The sequence below is a fragment of the Moschus berezovskii genome, chromosome 1 (genome assembly GCF_049115385.1).
Source record: "Moschus berezovskii isolate FMDL1 chromosome 1, NW_MosBer_1.0, whole genome shotgun sequence".
Lineage (NCBI taxonomy): Eukaryota > Metazoa > Chordata > Mammalia > Artiodactyla > Moschidae > Moschus > Moschus berezovskii.
Genome location: NC_142460.1, coordinates 37,940,243 through 37,959,663, shown reverse-complemented (window position 1 = coordinate 37,959,663; position 19,421 = coordinate 37,940,243). Strand labels below are relative to the sequence as shown.

The following is a 19,421-nucleotide window of genomic DNA, read 5'->3' as shown; positions in this document are numbered from 1 at the left end:
CTGCTATCCAAAAGTCTACATGCAATAAATGCTGGAGAGGATGTGGAGAGAAAGGAACCCTCTTACACTGTTGGTGGGAATGCAAACTAGTACAGCCACTATGGAGAACAGTGTGGAGATTCCTCAAAAAATTGGAAATAGAACTGCCATATGATCCAGCAATCGCACTCCTGGGCATACACACCGAGGAAACCAGAATTGAAAGAGACACGTGTACTCCAATGTTCATTGCAGCACTGTTTATAATAGCCAGGACATGGAAGCAACCTAGATGTCCACCTGCAGACGAATGGATAAGAAAGCTTTGGTACATATACACAATGGAGTATTATTCAGCCATTAAAAAGAATACATTTGAATCAGTTCTAATGAGGTGGATGAAACTGGAGCCTATTATACAGAGTGAAGTAAGCCAGAAAGAAAAACACCAATACAGTATACTAATACATATATATGGAATTTAGAAAGATGCAAATGATAACCCTGTATACGAGACAGCAAAAGAGACACAGATGTATAGAACAGTCTTTGGGACTCTATGGGAGAGGGTGAGGGTGGGATGATTTGGGAGAATGGCATTGAAACATGTATGTTGTCTTATGTGAAACGAATCACTAGTTCAGGGTCAATGCATGTTATAGGATGCTCGGGGCTGGCATGCGGGGATGACCCAGAGGGAGGATAAAGGGAGGAGGGAGGTGGGAGGGGGGTTCAGGAGGGGGAACTTATGTAAACCCGGGGCAAATTCATATCAATGTATGGCAAAACCAACCAATATAATATTGTAAAGTAATTTGCCTCCAATAAAAAATAAATTAATTACAAAAAAAAATTTTAATATAAACTTTAAGATTGACTTCCTTAGTTATAAGTATTGCTACTATTTTTACTAGAATCAACTTAAAATTATGGATTATTTAATGGAGATTTACACCTTTATTAGGCTGAGTTTTCCTGTTAAGGGAAAACATTTTATGCTTTCACACTTATATTTTTATACCTATTTTGTGTTCATTACTAGTGTTTTAAAGCTTCTTAATATAAATTTTGCACATTTCTTGTTAAGTTTTCTGCTGTGTGTATTAGTCGGGGTCCTGGCAAGAAAGAGACAGCAAATACTCAAATGAAGTAATGAAGGAGAGTTTTAAAGCTTCTTAATATAAATTTTGCACATTTCTTGTTAAGTTTTCTGCTGTGTGTATTAGTCGGGGTCCTGGCAAGAAAGAGACAGCAAATACTCAAATGAAGTAATGAAGGAGAGTTTAATGAATGGGCTGTTTTTTTTTAAAGTGTGGGAAAGGGATAAGAAAACTGAACAATGGACCGTGAAACATCCCCAAATTATTGACAGAAGAGAATAGCAAGAGTGGGAAGGAAGGGTTACCAGATATTGGAGGGAACACTTGTAGGAGAAGACTGGTGTACAAGAACTGTGGACATCCATAGAAGGACAGAGACAAGTGAAGGAGGAGATACCTCGACCTTGCTCTTTGCTTACTATGTGGTTACCCTCCATGCCTTCTTGTTGGACAAACCCAACAGAAGCAGAGGGCAAGGGAGATGATTGACATGGCCCACAAATGTAAGCCTCCTTAAATGCAGAGAAGAATAGAAAAGGGTGCAATGAACTGAATGTTTGTGCCCCCACTCATGTGCTGAAATCCTAATCCTGAATGTGATGGTATTAGGAAGTAGATACTTTTGGAGATAATTAGTTCATGAGGATGAAGCCCTCACAACAGGATTAGGGCCTTTACAAAATGGACTCTGAGCTCTCTTTCACTCTCTTTCTACCATGAGATGATACAACGAAAAGTTGGCAGTATGTAACCTAGGAAAGGGTCCTCACCAGAACCCAGCCATACTGGTACTCTGATCTTAGTAGACTTCTAGCCTCCAGAAATAAATTTATGCTTCTATAAACCACCCCTTTGCTATGAAAGCCGGGACTAAGACAGAAATTGGTAGCAGGAAGTGGGAATGCTGCTATAATAGATACCTAAGAATGTGATTGAAACTGGATAATGGGTAGCGGCTGGAAGAGTTCTGAGATGGGTGCTAGAAGAAATGGGGATAGTTGTAAATAGACATTTAAATGTGTTTCTGATAAGAACTCAGAAGAGAGCTGTAGAGAAAGCTTACTTTTTCTTAGAGAATACCTAATTATGAAAAGAATGTTGGTGTAAAAATGCAAAGTATAGGCCATTTTAATGAGGTCTCAGATAGAGATGAAGAATATGTTATTGGAATATAAGGAAAGGTGATCCTTGTTATAAAGTGGCAAAAATTTGTGGAGTTTCTACATTGTGGGAGGTAGAACGTGCCAGTGATGAAACTGGATATTTAACTTGAGAGATTTCTAAGAAAATGTTGAAGGAGAAACCTGGTTCCTCCTGGCTGCTTACAGTAGACTGTGAGCAGATAGAAATGCTCTGAAGATAAAATGATTGAGCATACAGGAACCAGAGCTTGCAAATTTAGGATATGCTTAGCCTATCCATATTACAAAAGATAAGAACATGTGTTTGGAAGAAAACACTTAAGGGATGTGAACCATGGAGTTAATCTACCATCTCAACAAAACACAAGAATAGAGATTAGGATTATACCAGGAGAAAAACTGCCAGCTGGGACTAAAAGAAGCAGAGAAAATGGAACAAAACGAGGGAAGTCTGTCACACTTCTTGGATCCTACAGGACTGGCCCATGAAACTATTTGAATGTAAACACATGCTATTCCTCTAGACAAGGGAAATTCAGAAGATCATCAGGGTTGCCAGTCCTAACACAGGCCCAGAATACTTGGGCCCTGGGGACAGGATTGTATCAACTTTGATTTCAAACTCTGAGTCCTGGAGGTGCGACACTCATCCTGACAGAGTGGCACCCACTGCAGAGAGAAATTTAGCTTGGGCAATGCCCTGCCAAGCTGTAGGGTGACAGTGACACCCCAGTGGGTCCAGAGGGTGGGATCACCTAGCGGGAGTGAAAGGCAGAGTATGGAGCCAAAAAGGATTATCCTGGCGTCTTAAGATCGCAGGCAGTTTGTCTTGCTAGGTTTTTTTTTTCTTTTTTTTTTTATTGGAGGCAAATTACCTTACATTAATATATTGGTTGGTTTTGCCATACATTGACACGAATCCGCCCCGGGTGTACATGGGTTTCCCCTCTTGAACCCCCCTCTCACCTCCCTCCTCCCCATATCCTCCCTCCAGGTCATCCCCGTGCACCAACCCTAAGCATCCTGTATCATGCGTCAAACCTGGACTGGTGATTCGTTTCACATATGATAATATACATGCTACAATGCCATTCTCCCAAATCATCCCACCCTTGCCCTCTTCCACAGAGTCCCAAAGACTGTTCTATACATCTATGTCTCTTTTGCAGTCTCGTATACAGGGTTAAGGTTACCATCTTTCTAAATTCCATATATATGCGTTAGTATACTGTATTGACATTTTTCTTTCTGGCTTACTTCACTCTGTATCAGTTCAGTTCAGTTCAGTCACTCAGTCATGTCCGACTCTCTGCGACCCCATGAATCACAGCACGCCAGGCCTCCCTGTCCATCACCAACTCCCGGAGTTCACCCAAACTCATGTCCATCGAGTTGGTGATGCCATCCAGCCATCTCATTCTCTGTCGTCCCCTTCTCCTCCCGCCCCCAACATTTCCCAGCATCAGAATCTTTTCCAGTGAGTCAACTCGTCGCATGAGGTGGCCAAAGTATTGCAGCGTCAGCTTTAGCATCAGTCCCTCCAATGAACACCCAGGATTGATCTCCTCTAGAATGGACTGATTGGATCTCCTTGCAGACTGGTTCCAAATAGGAAAAGGAGTACGTCAGGGTTGCATATTGTCACCCTGTTTATTTAACTTATATGCAGAGTACATCATGAGAAATGCTGGGCTGGAAGAAGCACAAGCTGGAATCAAGATTGCTGGGAGAAATATCAATAACCTCAGATATGCAGATGACACCACCCTTATGGCAGAAAGTGAAGAGGAACTCAAAAGCCTCTTGATGAAAGTGAAAGAGGAGAGTGAAAAGGTTGGCTTGAAGCTCAACATTCAGAAAACAAAGATCATGGCATCTGGTCCCATCACTTCATGGGAAATAGATGGAAAAACAGTGGAAACAGTGTCAGACTTTATTTTTTGGGGCTCCAAAATCACTGCAGATGCTGATTGCAGCCATGAAATTAAAAGGCGCTTACTCCTTGGAAGGAAAGTTATGACCAACCTAGATAGTATATTAAAAAGCAGAGACATTACTTTGCCAACCAAGGTCCGTCTAGTCAAGGCTATGGTTTTTCCCGTGGTCATGTATGGATGTGAGAGTTGGACTGTGAAGAAAGATGATCGCCGAAGCATTGATGCTTTTGAACTGTGGTGCTGGAGAAGACTCTTGAGAGTCCCTTGTACTTCACTCTGTATAATAGGCTCCAATTTCATCCACCTCATTAGAACTGATTCAAATGCTTTCTTTTTGATGGCTGAAAAATACTCCATTGTGTATATGTACCAGAGCTTTCTTATCCATTCGTCTGCAGATGGACATCTAGCTTCCATGTCCTGGCTATTATAAACAGTGCTGCAATAAACATTGGAGTACATGTGTCTCTTTCAATTCTGGTTTCCTCGGTGTGTATGCCCAGGAGTGCGATTGCTGGATCATATGGCCATTCTATTTCCAGTTTTTTGAGGAATCTCCACACTGTTCTCCATAGTGGCTGTACTAGTTTGCATTCCCACCAACAGTGTAAGAGGGTTCCCTTCTCTCCACACCCTCTCCAGCATTTATTGCATGTAGACTTTTGGATAGCAGCCATTCTGACTGGTGTGAAATGGTATCTCATTGTGGTTTTGATTTGCATTTCTCTGATTATGAGGGATGTTGAGCATTTTTTCATGTGTTTGTTAGCCATCTTTATGTCTTCTTTGGAGAAATGTCTGTTTAGTTCTTTGGCCCATTTTTTGATTGGGTCATTTATTTTTCTGGAATTGAGCTGCAGGAGCTGCTTGTATATTTTGGAGATTAATCCTTTATCAGTTGCTTCATTTGCTATTGCTTTCTCCCATTCTGAAGGCTGTCTTTTCACCTTGCTTATAGTTTCCTTTGCTGTGCAGAAGCTTTTGATTTTAATTAGGTCCCATTTGTTTATTTTTGCTTTTATTTCCAATATTCTGGGAGGTGGGTCATGGAGGATCCTGCTATGATTTATGTCAGAGAGTGTTTTGCCTACCTTCTCCTCTAGGAGTTTTATAGTTTCTGGTCTTACATTTAGCTCTCTAATCCATTTTGAGTTTATTTTGGTGTATGGTGTTAGGAAGTGTTCTAGTTTCATTCCTTTACAAGTGGCTGACCAGTTTTCCCTTCAGTCTTGCTAGGTTTTGAACTTGCATCACTCATTCCTTCTTTCCTTTTTTTTCCATTTGAAATGGGAATGTCTGTCCTGTGCCTTTCCTACCATTGTATTTTAGAAGCACAGGATTTTATTGGTTCACATCTGGAGAGGAATTTTGCTTTAGTATGAATCGACGCGACGCGAGAGACGCCGGCCCCGGCGGCGCAGACGCGACGCGAGAGACGCCGGCCCCGTTGCAACGAACCACGCAAAGAGGTGCGGCCGTGAGGAGCTACCCCACGCCTGAGGCCAGGGCCGGCAGCCGAGAGGAGCTACCCCACTTCCAACAGGCGGTGGCTGCGCGGGCCCAGGAGGGCCGAGAGGAGCTACTCCGCGTTCAAGGTCGCGGGGGCGGCCTTGAGGAGATACCCCTCGTCCAAGGTAAGGTACAGCAGCTGCACTTTGCTGGAGCGGCTGTGAAGAGATTTTCCATGACCAAGGTAAGAGAAACCCAAATAAGACGGTAGGTATTGCTAGGGGGCGTCAGAGGGCAGACACACTGAAATCATAATCACAGGAAACTAGTCGATCTGATCACATGGACCACAGCCGAATGTGGTCCACTGGAGAAGGGAATGGCAAACCACTTCAGTATACTTGCCTTGAGAACCCCATGAACAGTAACAAAGGGCAAAATGATAGGATACTGAATGAGGAATTCCCCAGGTCGGTAGATGCCCAGTATGCTAATGGAGATCAGTGGAGAAATAACTATAGAAGGAATGAAGGGATGGAGCAAAAGCAAAACCAATACCCAGCTGTGGATGTGACCAGTGATAGAAGCAAGGTCCGGTGCTGTAAAGAGCAATATTGCATAGGAACCTGGAATGTTAGGTCCATGAATCAAGGCAAATTGGAAGTGGTCAAACGGGAGATGGCAAGAGTGAACGTCGACATTCTAGGAATCAGTGAATTGAAATGGACTGGAATGGGTGAATTTAACTCGGATGACCATTATATCTACTACTGTGGGCAGGAAACCCTTAGAAGAAATGGAGTAGCCATCATGGTCAACAAAAGAGTCCGAAATGCAGTACTTGGATGCAATCTTAAAAATGACAGAATGATTTCTGTTCGTTTCCAAGGCAAACCATTCAATATTACAGTAATCCAAGCCTATGCCCCAACCAGTAATGCTGAAGAAGCTGAAGTTAATCGGTTCTATGAAGACCTACAAGACCTTTTAGAACTAACACCCAAAAAAGATGTCCTTTTCATTATAGGGGACTGGAATGCAAAAGTAGGAAGTCAAGAAACACCTGGAGTAACTGGCAAATTTGGCCTTGGAGCACGGAATGAAGCAGGGCAAAGGCTAATAGAGTTTTGTCAAGAGAATGCACTGGTCATAGCAAACACCCTCTTCCAACAACACAAGAGAAGACTCTACACATGGAGATCACCAGATGGTCAACACCAAAATCAGATTGATTATATTCTTTGCAACCAAAGATGGAGAAGTTGCATACAGTTAGCAAAAACAAGACCAGGAGCTGACTGTGGCTCAGATCATGAACTCCTTATTGCCAAATTCAGACTTAAATTGAAGAAAGTAGGGAAAACCACTAGACCATTCAGATATGACCTAAGTCAAATCCCTTATGATTATACAGTGGAAGTGAGAAATAGATTTAAGGGACTAGATCTGATTGATAGAGTGCCTGATGAACTCTGGACGGAGGTTCGTGACATTGTACAGGAGACAGGGACCAAGACCATCCCCATGGAAAAGAAATGCAAAAGAGCGAAATGGCTGTCTGAGGAGGCCTTACAAATAGCTGTGAAAAGAAGAGAGGCGAAAAGCAAAGGAGAAAAGGAAAGATATAAGCATCTGAATGCAGAGTTCCAAAGAATAGCAAGGAGAGATAAGAAAGTCTTCCTTAGTGATCAATGCAAAGAAATAGAGGAAAACAACAGAATAGGAAAAACAAGAGATCTTTTCAAGAAAATTAGAGATTCCAAGGGAACATTTCATGAAAAGATGGGCTCGATAAAGGACAGAAATGGTATGGACCTAACAGAAGCAGAAGATATTAAGAAGAGGTGGCAGGAATACACAGAAGAACTGTACAAAAAAGATCTTCACGACCAAGATAGTCACGATAACGTGATCACTGACCTAGAGCCAGACATCTTGGAATGTGAAGTCAAGTGGGCCTTAGAAAGCATCACTACTAGCAAAGCTAGTGGAGGTGATGGAATTCCAGTTGAGCTATTTCAAGTCTTGAAAGATGATGGTGTGAAAGTGCTGCACTCAATATGCCAGCAGAATTGGAAAACTCAGCGCTGGCCACAGGACTGGAAGAGGTCAGTCTTCATTCCAATCCCAAAGAAAGGCAATGCCAAAGAATGCTCAAACTACCGCACAATTGCACTCATCTCACACGCTAGTAAAGTCATGCTCAAAATTCTCCAAGCCAGGCTTCAGCAGTATGTAAACCGTGAACTCCCACATGTTCAAGCAGGTTTTAGAAAAGGCAGAGGCACCAGAGATCAAATTGCCAACATCCGCTGGATCATGGAGAAAGCAAGAGAGTTCCAGAAAAACATCTATTTCTGCTTCATTGACTATGCCAAAGCCTTTGACTGTGTGGATCACAATAAACTGTGGAACATTCTGAAAGAAATGGGAATCCCAGACCACCTGACCTGCCTCTTGAGAAACCTGTATGCAGGTCAGAAAGCAACAGTTAGAACTGGACATGGAACAACAGACTGGTTCCAAGTAGGAAAAGGTGTACGTCAAGGTTGTATATTGTCACCTTGCTTATTTAACTTCTATGCAGAGTACATCATGAGGAACGCTGGGCTGGAAGAAGCACAAGCTGGAATCAAGATCGCTGGGAGAAATATCAATAACCTCAGATATGCAGATGACACTACCCTTATGGCAGAAAGTGAAGAGGAACTCAAAAGCCTCTTGATGAAAGTGAAAGAGGAGAGTGAAAAGGTTGGCTTGAAGCTCAACATTCAGAAAACAAAGATCATGGCATCTGGTCCCATCACTTCATGGGAAATAGATGGAAAACAGTGGAAACAGTGTCAGACTTTATTTTTTTGGGGCTCCAAAATCAGTGCAGATGCTGATTGCAGCCATGAAATTAAAAGACGCTTGCTCCTTGGAAGGAAAGTTATGACCAACCTTGATAGTATATTAAAAAGCAGAGACATTACTTTGCCAACCAAGGTCCGTCTAGTCAAGGCAATGGTTTTTCCTGTGGTCATGTATGGATGTGAGAGTTGGACTGTGAAGAAAGCTGATCGCCGAAGAATCGATGCTTTTGAACTGTGGTGTTGGAGAAGACTCTTGAGAGTCCCTTATACTGCAAGGAGATCCAACCAGTCCATTCTAAAGGAGATCAATCCTGGGTGTTCTTTGGAGGGACTGATGCTAAAACTGAAACTGCAATACTTTGGCCACCTCATGCGACGAGTTGACTCACTGGAAAAGACTCTGATGCTGGGAAAGGTTGGGGGCGGGAGGAGAAGGGGACGATGGAGAATGAGATGGCTGGATGCCATCACTGACTCTGTGGACATGAATTTGAGTGTACTCCGGGAGTTGGTGATGGACAGGGAGGCCTGGCGTGCTGTGATTCATGGGGTCGCGGAGAGTCGGACACGACTGAGCGACTGAACTGAACTGAACACTCCTATCTGATTTAGATGATTTTTAGATAAGACTTTGGACTTTTGGACTTCAAAGCTGATGCTGGAATGAGTTATTAATAAAACTTTTGGGTTATTGGGGATGGAATGTGAGAAGGACAGAAATCTGGGGAGTCAGGGCTAGAATGCAATGAACTGAATGTTTGTTGTCTTCCCCAGATTCCTGTGTTGAAATCTTAACTCCCAGTGTGATGGTATTAGGATGTGGGGACTTTAAAATGTAATCATGGGGGTAAATTTTGTAAGGGATTAATGGTCATATATTAATAAAAGGGATCCTAGAGAGTCTTTTAGCCCAGCTTCTGTCATGTGAGGATAATAAGACTTATCAGTCTGCAGCCCAGAAGAGAGCTCTCTCTAAAATCTGACCCATCTCTGCCTTCTAGCCTCCAGAACTGTGAGAAATAGATTCCTGTTATCAATAAGCCACCCAGTTTATGGTGCTGTTATAACACTTGAACTGACAAAGTCAATGGGTAAAGAGTGGATCCGAAGGGGAAACAAGAGATACTTACTACACTGCATATCTTTTTGTTAATATTGTAAATGAACTATTTTGTCATCTTTTCCTGCTGTGTGTGTATGTGTAGTTCTGCCATCTTGAACCTAAACTCTAAAGGAGTTGATGGACATCTAGACAAGTACTTGCAATGCATGTGCAATCATAGGGTAATCAAAGGTCCCTTAGAAGCTTTAGCAGGTAGACCTGATAAAGGCTACGGTGTTATACAAATCTCCTGAAAGAAGAGAATTCAGTTGATAGTCTAAGGATGATAAGGTGTTACACAGATGAAGAAGCAGTGGTAAAGAGAAACTGGAGATGAAGGAGGTTTTCAAGCTGGATGAGGAATTTGAATCCTTTTTCACTGTTTCCTTGCTGTCTGACCTTGGTTGAATTACCAAGTTCTCTGTGTCATGCATTTACCATCTGTAGTTCAGTTCAGTTCAGTTGCTCAGTCGTGTCCGACTCTCCGCGACCCCATGAATCACAGCACGCCAGGCCTCCCTGTCCATCACCAACTCCCGGAGTTCACTCAAACTCATGTCACAGAGTCGGTGATGCCATCCAGCCATCTCATTCTCCGTCGTCCCCTTCTCCTCCTGCCCCCAAACTTTCCCAGCATCAGAGTCTTTTCCAGTGAGTCAACTTGTCGCATGAGGTAGCCAAAGTATTGCAGTTTCAGCTTTAGCATCAGTCCTTCCAATGAACACCCAGGATTGATCTCCTTTAGAATGGACTGGTTGGATCTCCTTGCAGTCCAAGGGACTCTCAAGAGTCTTCTCCAGCACCACAGTTCAAAAGCATCAATGCTTCGGCGATCAGCTTTCTTCACAGTCCAACTCTCAACATCCATACATGACCACGGGAAAAACCATAGCCTTGACTAGACGGACCTTTGTTGGCAAAGTAATGTCTCTGCTTTTTAATATACTATCAAGGTTGGTCATAACTTTCCTTCCAAGGAGTAAGCGTCTTTTAATTTCATGGCTGCAATCAGCATCTGCAGTGATTTTGGAGCCTCCCAAAATAAAGTCTGACACTGTCTCCACTGTTTTTCCATCTATTTCCCATGAAGTGATGGGACCAGATGCCATGATCTTTGTTTTCTGAATGTTGAGCTTCAAGCCAACCTTTTCACTCTCCTCTTTCACTTTTATCAAGAGGTTTTTGAGTTCCTCTTCACTTTCTGCCATAAGGGTGGTGTCATCTGCATATTTGAGGTTATTGATATTTCTCCCGGCAATCTTGATTCCAGCTTGTGCTTCTTCCAGCCCAGCATTTCTCATGATGTACTCTGCATATAAGTTAAATAAGCAAGGTGACAATATACAGCAAAGTATTTGTAATAATACCTGACAGGGTTGTTGTAAGAATTAAATAAGAAATGTATTTGATTTGAGGGGTACAGTACCTGGCAGCTGGTAAGTGCTCAGTAAGTGTTAGCCCTTGTCATTAATAATGTATGAGAAAGACTTAGAGTCAACAGAGAGTGAGACCCATCAGATGAAATTCATTAGAGTGTGTAGTGGCAGCTGGTCAGAGGCTCAACTGGAAATGAAGAAAAAGATAAGAATTTGGAGAACTCTGACTTGCTAAAGAGTTTGGACGTTGTTCCAAGGCAATAGGAAGTGTCCCTTCTTACAGGGAAGTTATATGATCCGATGTTTGTTTTAGAACGGGCTGATGCTCACTATTTGTGTCTCTTCTCTTCCTCCTGAGCACACTACCAAGCTACACTTCCAAGGTCCTTTCCAATCAGGGGCCTGCATTCTGGCCAAGAGGATATATTAGTTAGGGTTCTCCAGAGAAGCAGAACTACCAGGATGTGTGTATGTGTGTGTGTTGTGTGTGTGTGTCTGTATATGTTTATGCATATAAAGAGATTTATTATGAGGAAGTGGCTCACATGTTTATGGAGGCTGCTGAGTCCAAAATCTGCAGTGAGGGTTGGCAGGCTGGAGACACATGAAAAGTGATGGCACAGATGAAGTCTGAAGGCAGTAGGCTGGAGAATTCTCTCTTGCTTAGAGAGACTGCTCCTTTTATTCTATTCATATCTTCAACTGATTGGATTTGGACCATCCGCATTATGGAGGAGAGACTGCTTTTCTCAAAGTTCATAGATTTAAATGTCAATCTCATCTAAAAGTACCCTGAAAGTTACATATAAAATTAAATGTCACAGGAAGGGTGTGTTCAGCAGAAGTGATACGTGCCCCTTACAGACTGAACCTTAGGCATAGTCCTCTATGCTTGCTTTCTTTGCTCTTGGCTGGTGGGAGGCAGAGGATCTGCAGTGGGATTGTGAATCTTGGGGGAATGAAACTGAAGTGATAGAGTTTAGTTGCTCAGTCATGTCCGACTCTTTGTATCCCCATGGACTGTAGCCTGCCAGGCTCCTCTGTCCATGGGATTTCCCAAGCAAGAATACTGGAGTGGGTTGCCATTTCTTCTCCAGGAGATCATCCCGACCCAGGGAGTGAACCTGGGTCTCCTGCATTACAAGCAGATTCTTTATTGTCTGAGCCAGAAGGGCTTCCCAGGTGGTGCTAGTGGTGAAGAATCCACCTGCCAATGCAGGGGGAATGAAGGAGTCACTAAATGGAAGGAAGCTGGGTCCCTGAAAGACTAGATGGAACAGAGCCTTGATCCCACTTCATCTCTCATTGAGTGGTGACGTGTGAATGGAAAGCATATGTTGTGTTAAGCTTTGGGATTTCAGGCTTGTTTATTAAGCTGAGAGCCAGGAATTCTTTGGAGAGTGTTGTTGGTATGCTGTCCCTCCTCCCCCTTTCTTTGGAAGAGGAGAAGGGTGTCAAGGGATGCTTGCATATTGTGGATTTTGAGAGACAGAGCAAGTCATATTTTGATTCATGCCTGAGGAGTCTAAAGGTAAGAGATGTGTCTTTAACAGAGGTTCCAAGGGCAGTTGGCATATCCGGATGCAGTCATTCTGGCAGCAGTAAGAAGAACGTGTTGAAACAGTTAAATGCTCAGAGTCAGGGAGACCAGTAGGAATTTGCGGTTCAAATCTAGGCAAGAAGCGATGTTGATCTGGACTGGGTTGGAGCAGTGGGTGTGCAGAAGCTGTCTAAATTAATCAAATTGTGGTTAGTAATAAACCTTCAGTGCCTTATGAAATTATCTCAATGTAAATTCAAAATTTTCTTTTTTCTAGGTAAAATCAAAGTTGATTCTTTGGATTCATTCCACAATAAACGAAAACTTATGGAATATGATGCTCTTTGGGTGTTCCGGTTACACACCATCTTATCCATCCTGTAAAATCAGCTAGGTGTACTCTTTCTCATGCTGCTGTATTGCCATGAAGATCTTTCTTATTTGGCTTTGTTGAAATGCTACATAAGAAGACAGAGACATTCATCCATTTTCACTTCATGATGCCCACAGTCTGAATTAGTTAATGCCATTCGATATCATTTTAGCAAGCAGGTTCTAGCTATATTAGGGGCTCAGGGTTAAGATATTTTAGGGGCAGAAATGATAAGAAGAATAGTATGAACCCTAAAACACTGGGATGCTGAAATAAAGAGTGTATTGTTGGGATATTTGGGCAAGCAAGCTGAAGGGAGGTGGCACTAGGTGCCAGGGTGTCTTTCCCCCTTTTACCTGGGTGAAAGTAAGAGGAAAGTGCTGAGGAGAGTCCAGGTGCTCTGTTTCATCCATCCTGCAAAAGGGGCAACCTCGGTGAAGCCCACTTCATGTGACCTTCTGTGGTTACTTGGCACAGTTCAGCACATGTGTCCAGAGCAGTGACTGCGGCAGAAAATTGAAGTTGACTCCTAGTTCCTCAGTTTAAAATTTTAGAACTTTCACACTGCAGGACAAGAGTTCTTAATACATATTAATGGCTTGATTGTTCAGGTGGAAAAGGAGTGAGGATGAATGCACCGAGGCCAGTATTCTGATAGCTGACTTTTGTGCTGTGTGTAAATTTCGTCACACACTTGAAGCATCAGAGGGAGAATCATAGGATGGCAGAAGAGAGTTAAATAATTCATCAGTTTCTCAACCGACCTTTGGCATAATTCGGAAGAAGCTCATAGAAGGCTCTGCATAGATCCTATTGGAATAAGTAAACTAGCAACTACTGATTATGTGACTTGCTTCTGTTGTTGTGAACTGGAGAAAGATTTAAATTGTAGAAACAGCAATGATTCCTGCAGAATATCCACAAATTTCAAATTCACCTGCAAATAAAGGAATAAATTTATAATGAATTTGAAAGATTTCTTACTTGGAGTTATTTTATTTAGTGCATTTCATATAGGGAATCCAGGGCTATAGTTAGGTAACATCTTTCTAAATGCTTTTGAGTAGATGATTTTTCCATGTTAATTGTCCATAAAGGACAAATAATAGACACAATAACTTGTATTTTTAATTTGGAAGTTTAATGTTACAGTGATTATTCATCAATAGTTATTTGAGATTTTTAGAAGACATTTTGTATTGCAATAATTATTATTTTAATTTGTGACTTGATTAATATAGTCAGTTAGTTAATCTGTTTCAATAAACATAATGCATTGGGAATACTGATGAGTCCAATTAGTAGACGTAATGACTCGACTCTCCTCAAGAGGGCAGCAAAACTGCACAGCTCAGTTCTGAAAGATACCGATGAAAATCTTAAAAAGCAAGTTAGCAAAAAAAAAAAAAAAGAGCAAGTTCACAGACGTTCTCTGACCTGATCATTCATATTAGGCCAACTAATTAAGCATAACAGGCTCTGGTATTTGTATTGGCATTTTGTGGACATTTAGCTTTTCCTTTGTGGAATGAAAAAAAAAATCGTTTTCATTTTAGGTTAGACAAAGGAACTATACTTGCTTGGGGACACAAAATGCATTGTTTACTTTAAATGACCAAATGTCTAAATAAGTTACTGTGAATAACAAAGAAGTTAGATGTCCCTCCCCCCCCGCCCCCCTCCCCGCAAGTAGAATGACTTCATTTGTGAAGGACAAGATAATGATTGTGTTTGCCTGGGGCTATTTTGGAAATTGACTTTCTTTTTATGATCTGTCCCAGGTAGAAAAACCTCTGTGTCCCAGAGAGAATAAAATATGAATATTGGTGCCAAGAAAGTAGAGAAATGGGAGAGAGTTCCAGTTCTATAGAAGGAGATTTGGTCATTTTATAGACCAGTTATAGGTGAGGGTTGGCATTACCAGGTACCACATCTTGTAGTACTTTCTCTTTTTTTCCAGACACCATTCTTGCACCCAGAAGGTGATCAAGTGATTCTGGTAAAGGTGTTATCTAACAGTGGTTCAAAATGTTTCTTCCCTGTGGTGTGTTTGCATTGAATAGAGGTTTTGTGAAGATTAGAAAATTTTCAAGGCGTAAAGAAATGGATTTTAGAATGGTAGCATTCTGGTCCTTGGCAAGTTCATCCTTTGTATAAGCAGGTTTCTACTAATTAGTTATTAAATGAATGAATAAACACCTAGAGGGATGAATGAAATATGTAGCTGCTCTTCCATCTGCCCAAAGTACGGAATAGAAATTCTCTTTTTTTGTGAGTCTCTTTTGATAGGGTAAAGTTTTGCTAATTATTAGTAGAAATAGTGTAGGTAGATGATTCAAGCAAAAGCATTTGAAGTTTCTTCATTATATTATATTAACTAGATTGAAAAGGAGTCAAAATGGTTTAACAGCATAGTGGCCACCAGAAATGTACTTAAAGTTTGAATTTAGGATTCTCATCTTTCAACTCTTTAAAGATTTTGCAATAATTGTTGTTTAGTTGCTAGGTTGTACAGACCGCATGGACTGCAGTCCCCCAGGCTCCTCTTGTCCATGGAATTTCCCAGGCAAGAATACTGGAGTGGGTTGCCATTTCCTTCTTCAGGGGAATCTTCCCGACCCAGGGATCAAACCCACATCTGCTGCATTGGCAGGCAGATTCCTTACCACTGAGCCACCAGAGAAGCCCAATTAGTATTCATATTTATCAAACATATATTCTTTGCAAATACTCCTGCTAGTCCTATATTGTAATTTGCTGCACATTTTGAAAAGAAGAATAAACTGCAACATATAAAACATATAACAATGTATTTATAATCTCCCTGGAGTCCCAAGACTAATACACATGACAGCATTGTTAACCACAAAAGGTATAGATTACTAATGCAGATGAGTGAGTGCACACTCCAGTATTAAAAGGGTTCTGAAGAAGAGAGGTCAACACAGTTCATGACCCTGGGGAAGGCTGCACACCAAAAGGGGCCTTGAGCAGACTTCCCAGAGTGCAGGTAAAGTTCAGATACAGAGAGGAAGGGAGGGTGTACCAGGAAGAACACCTGTGTAGACATGAGGATGTGATGAGCAGGGCACATTCAGCAAATAGGCTGCAGAAGAATTGCAAATTGGATAATAGAGCTAAAGCTGGAGGAGTGATTTGGGGCCTTTAATATAGCTACTGAAATCTCCATCTCTGTACACCAGCACTGAATCAAAATCATGGAGACAGCTTTGGGTAAGAAAGAAAGAGTAGCTTTGGGTAAGAAAGAAAGAGTAGCTTTGTTTCTTTGCCAGGCAAAGGAATCCACAGCAGGCTAGTGCCATCAAGACTGTGTCCTTCCTGAAAGGGTTCAATAAGTAAAACTTAACAGTGTTAGCTCAAAATATGGTTCTCTTTTTTTGTTTGTTTGTTTGTTTTGATTTCTTTATTTTGGCTGCATCCCTGCAGTGGGGGTGTGGAATCTTAACCACTGGACCATCAGGAAAGTCCTCAAAATAAGATTCTTGATGAGGATGGGGCAGTTGTTGGGTCTCTATTCTTCTGTTCTTATGGAACATTTCAAAACCATCAAGGCTGGTGTCAGGAGTCCTGGAGATGGGCTCTGGTGGTCTCTGGGATTGCTATGCTGGGACCTCCTCTTCTGGAATGAAGAATACTTACAAAGAAGAGGAGTGTCAGGGAGTGTTTCAAAGAGGAAAAACGCCAGGTGCCTGATAGAGCTTTAACTAACAAGTGAATTGCTGTAAGCAGTCAGTGCAAAGGAATCATTAAGAACAACAACAGAGAAAGAGAACCCGCAAGTGAAGCGTAACGTGATGGAGACCTAGCCAGTCAGTGTTAGCTTTACCAACATACAGGTTTCTGCAATTCAAGTTATAAAACAAGATCCACTGTATAGCATTGTTGAGTAGGAGGAGGATGAAAGGATAGTCATGTTTCCGGAAATGTACTCCTCTCCATTTCCATGGCTATGGAAGCCACCAAAAGCCTGTGGAATAACAGTGAGAGGAGGAATATTTGAGGGTGGGAAGGGTAAAGGACAGAGGGACCTGTTTATTTTTCTGAACTGTAAATGTTACAGTTACAGTGCTGAGTTATATTTTCAAACCTATATTATGATATATTTTAAGAAAGGAAGCTTAGAGAGAATAAATTTGTCTCAATTTCCATACTAAGATTGCATTAATGATAGATTCCAAGCTGGATCCCATATATGTATCATAGTCATTAGGAATCCACCTAAAAGAAGAAAGCCAATGATGGTACAGTTTTTCACTAAGGAACAGTTTCTAACATCAAACACTGGTAAACTAATGGTTTGCTGGAAGGAAACATACCCTTTAATAGAAAGCCGACAGATTTAGTCAGGAATATCTTATTTCTTCCAAATGGAAATCCACTACAGAAGCCACATTGTTTTTTTTTTTTTTAATGTATGTATTAATATATTGAAGAAATAGGCACAGGGTATTTTTGTGTATCAAACGAATGTCTTTGCCAGGTTGAGACTGTGTACTTTCATGATACAAATACTATCACTAAGAATTCATCATTTCTAAACTACATTTCACTTGAACTTACAAATTTACCATTTTAATCCTGTATTTGAAAAGTTATTTTCTTATAGAAAAGTACAAATAACTAAAATAAAATAGAATACATGGAAGGAAATGTACCACAAAATTATGGAGTTAGAGATATATAAGCACCAAACAGAATTTGGTAAATGACAGTGGTGAACTGTTTTGTTAATATCCAGTTCATTCATCCTTCTCTCCTCTCTTTCTCTCTCCCTACCCCTTTGCCTCCACTTCCAGGCCTTGTTGTCTGACTCTTTCAGATGGTCAGTAGAGGTGGTTTTCAAACATATTTTAAACTTTTATTCTCAACCATAATCCTTGTATTCTTTCTCACTTTATATTCACGTTATTGCAAGAATTTGATTTTTTTTCCTTAGAGTATATCAAAGTGTCATTTTTTTTTGCTTTTCTTTCTTTTTTATGTGTTTTCAAGAAATATATACATATATTGACTCTTTTTAGGACTTCCCTGGTGGCTTGGTCAGTAAAGAATCAGCCTGCAATGTGGGGGACCTTGGTTCGATCCTTGGGTTGGGAAGATCCCCTGGAAGAAGGCTTGGCAACCCATTCCAGTATTTTTGCCTGGAGAATCCCCATGGACAGAGGAGCCTGGTGGGTACAGTCCATGGGGTCGCAGAGTAGGACAAGACTGAATGATTAAGCACAGCACTCTTTTTAAGATTCTTTTCCCATATAGGTCATTATAGAATATTGAGTACAGTTCCCTATGCTATACAATAGGTCCTTATTAGTTGTCTGTTTTATATATAGTAGTATGTATCTGTCAACCCCAAGTTCCCAAATTATGCCCCTTTCCCCCCCCGCTTAGTAATTATAAGCTTGTTCACTATGTTTGTGACTCTGTTTCTGTTTTGTAAATAAGTTCATTGGATCATTTTTTAGATTCCACATGTAAGTGATATCATATGATATTTATTTTTCTCTGTGTTATCTACTTCACTTAGTTATAATAATCTCTAGGTCCTTTCATGTTGCTGAAAATAGCATTATGCAGAGTACATCATGAGGAACGCTGGGCTTGAAGAGGCACAAGCTAGAATCAAGATTGGCGGGAGAAATATCAATAACCTCAGATATGCAGATGACACCACCCTATGGCAGAAAGTGAAGAGGAACTAAAAAGCCTCTTGATGAAAGTGAAAGAGGAGAGTGAAAAGATTGGCTTGAAGCTCAACATTCAGAAAACAAATATCATGGCATCGGGTCCCATCACTTCATGGGAAATAGATGGGGAAACAGTGGAAACAGGGTCAGACTTTATTTTCTTGGGCTCCAAAATCACTGCAGATGCTGATTGCAGCCATGAAATTAAAAGATGCTTATTCTTTGGAAGGAAAGTTATGACCAACGTAGATAGCATATTAAAAAGCAGAGACATTACTTTGCCAACCAAGGTCCGTCTAGTCAAGGCTATGGTTTCTCCCGTGGTCATGTATGGATGTGAGTGTTGGACTGTGAAGAAGACTGATCGCCGAAGCATTGATGCTTTTGAACTGTGGTATTGGAGAAGACTCTTGAGAGTCCCTTGGACTGCAAGGAGATCCAATCAGTCCATTCTAGAGGAGATCAATCCTGGGTGTTCATTGGAAGGACTGATGCTGAAACTGAAACTCCAATACTTTGGCCACCTCATGCGACGAGCTGACTCACTGGAAAAGACTCTGATGCTGGGAGGGATTGGGGGTGGGAGGAGACGAGGACGATAGAGAATGAGATGGCCGGATGGCATCATCAACTCTATGGACATGAGTTTGAGTGAACTCTGGGAGTTGGTGATGGACAGGGAGGCCTGGCGTGCTGTGATTCATGGGTTCGCAAAGAGTCGGACACGACTGAGCGACCGAACTGAACTGAATTCATCTGTTGATGGACATTTATGTTGCCACTGTGTCTTGTCTATTGTAAATAGTGCTACTATGAACTTGGGGTTCATGTATCTTTTCGGATTAGTTTTCTCTGAATATATG

At 41.4% G+C, this 19,421-nt stretch overlaps 1 long non-coding RNA gene across 1 annotated transcript in view; it reads left to right on the top strand.

Moving 5' to 3' along the window:
• LOC148778713 (uncharacterized) overlaps positions 1-13,804 on the top strand; it is a 98,684-nt gene extending 84,880 nt beyond the window's left edge. The window contains exon 5 of the long non-coding RNA XR_016037374.1: positions 12,758-13,804. This is a non-coding gene — a long non-coding RNA (uncharacterized LOC148778713). The remainder of the gene's footprint in view (positions 1-12,757) is intronic.
• The last annotated feature ends 5,617 nt before the right edge of the window (positions 13,805-19,421 follow it).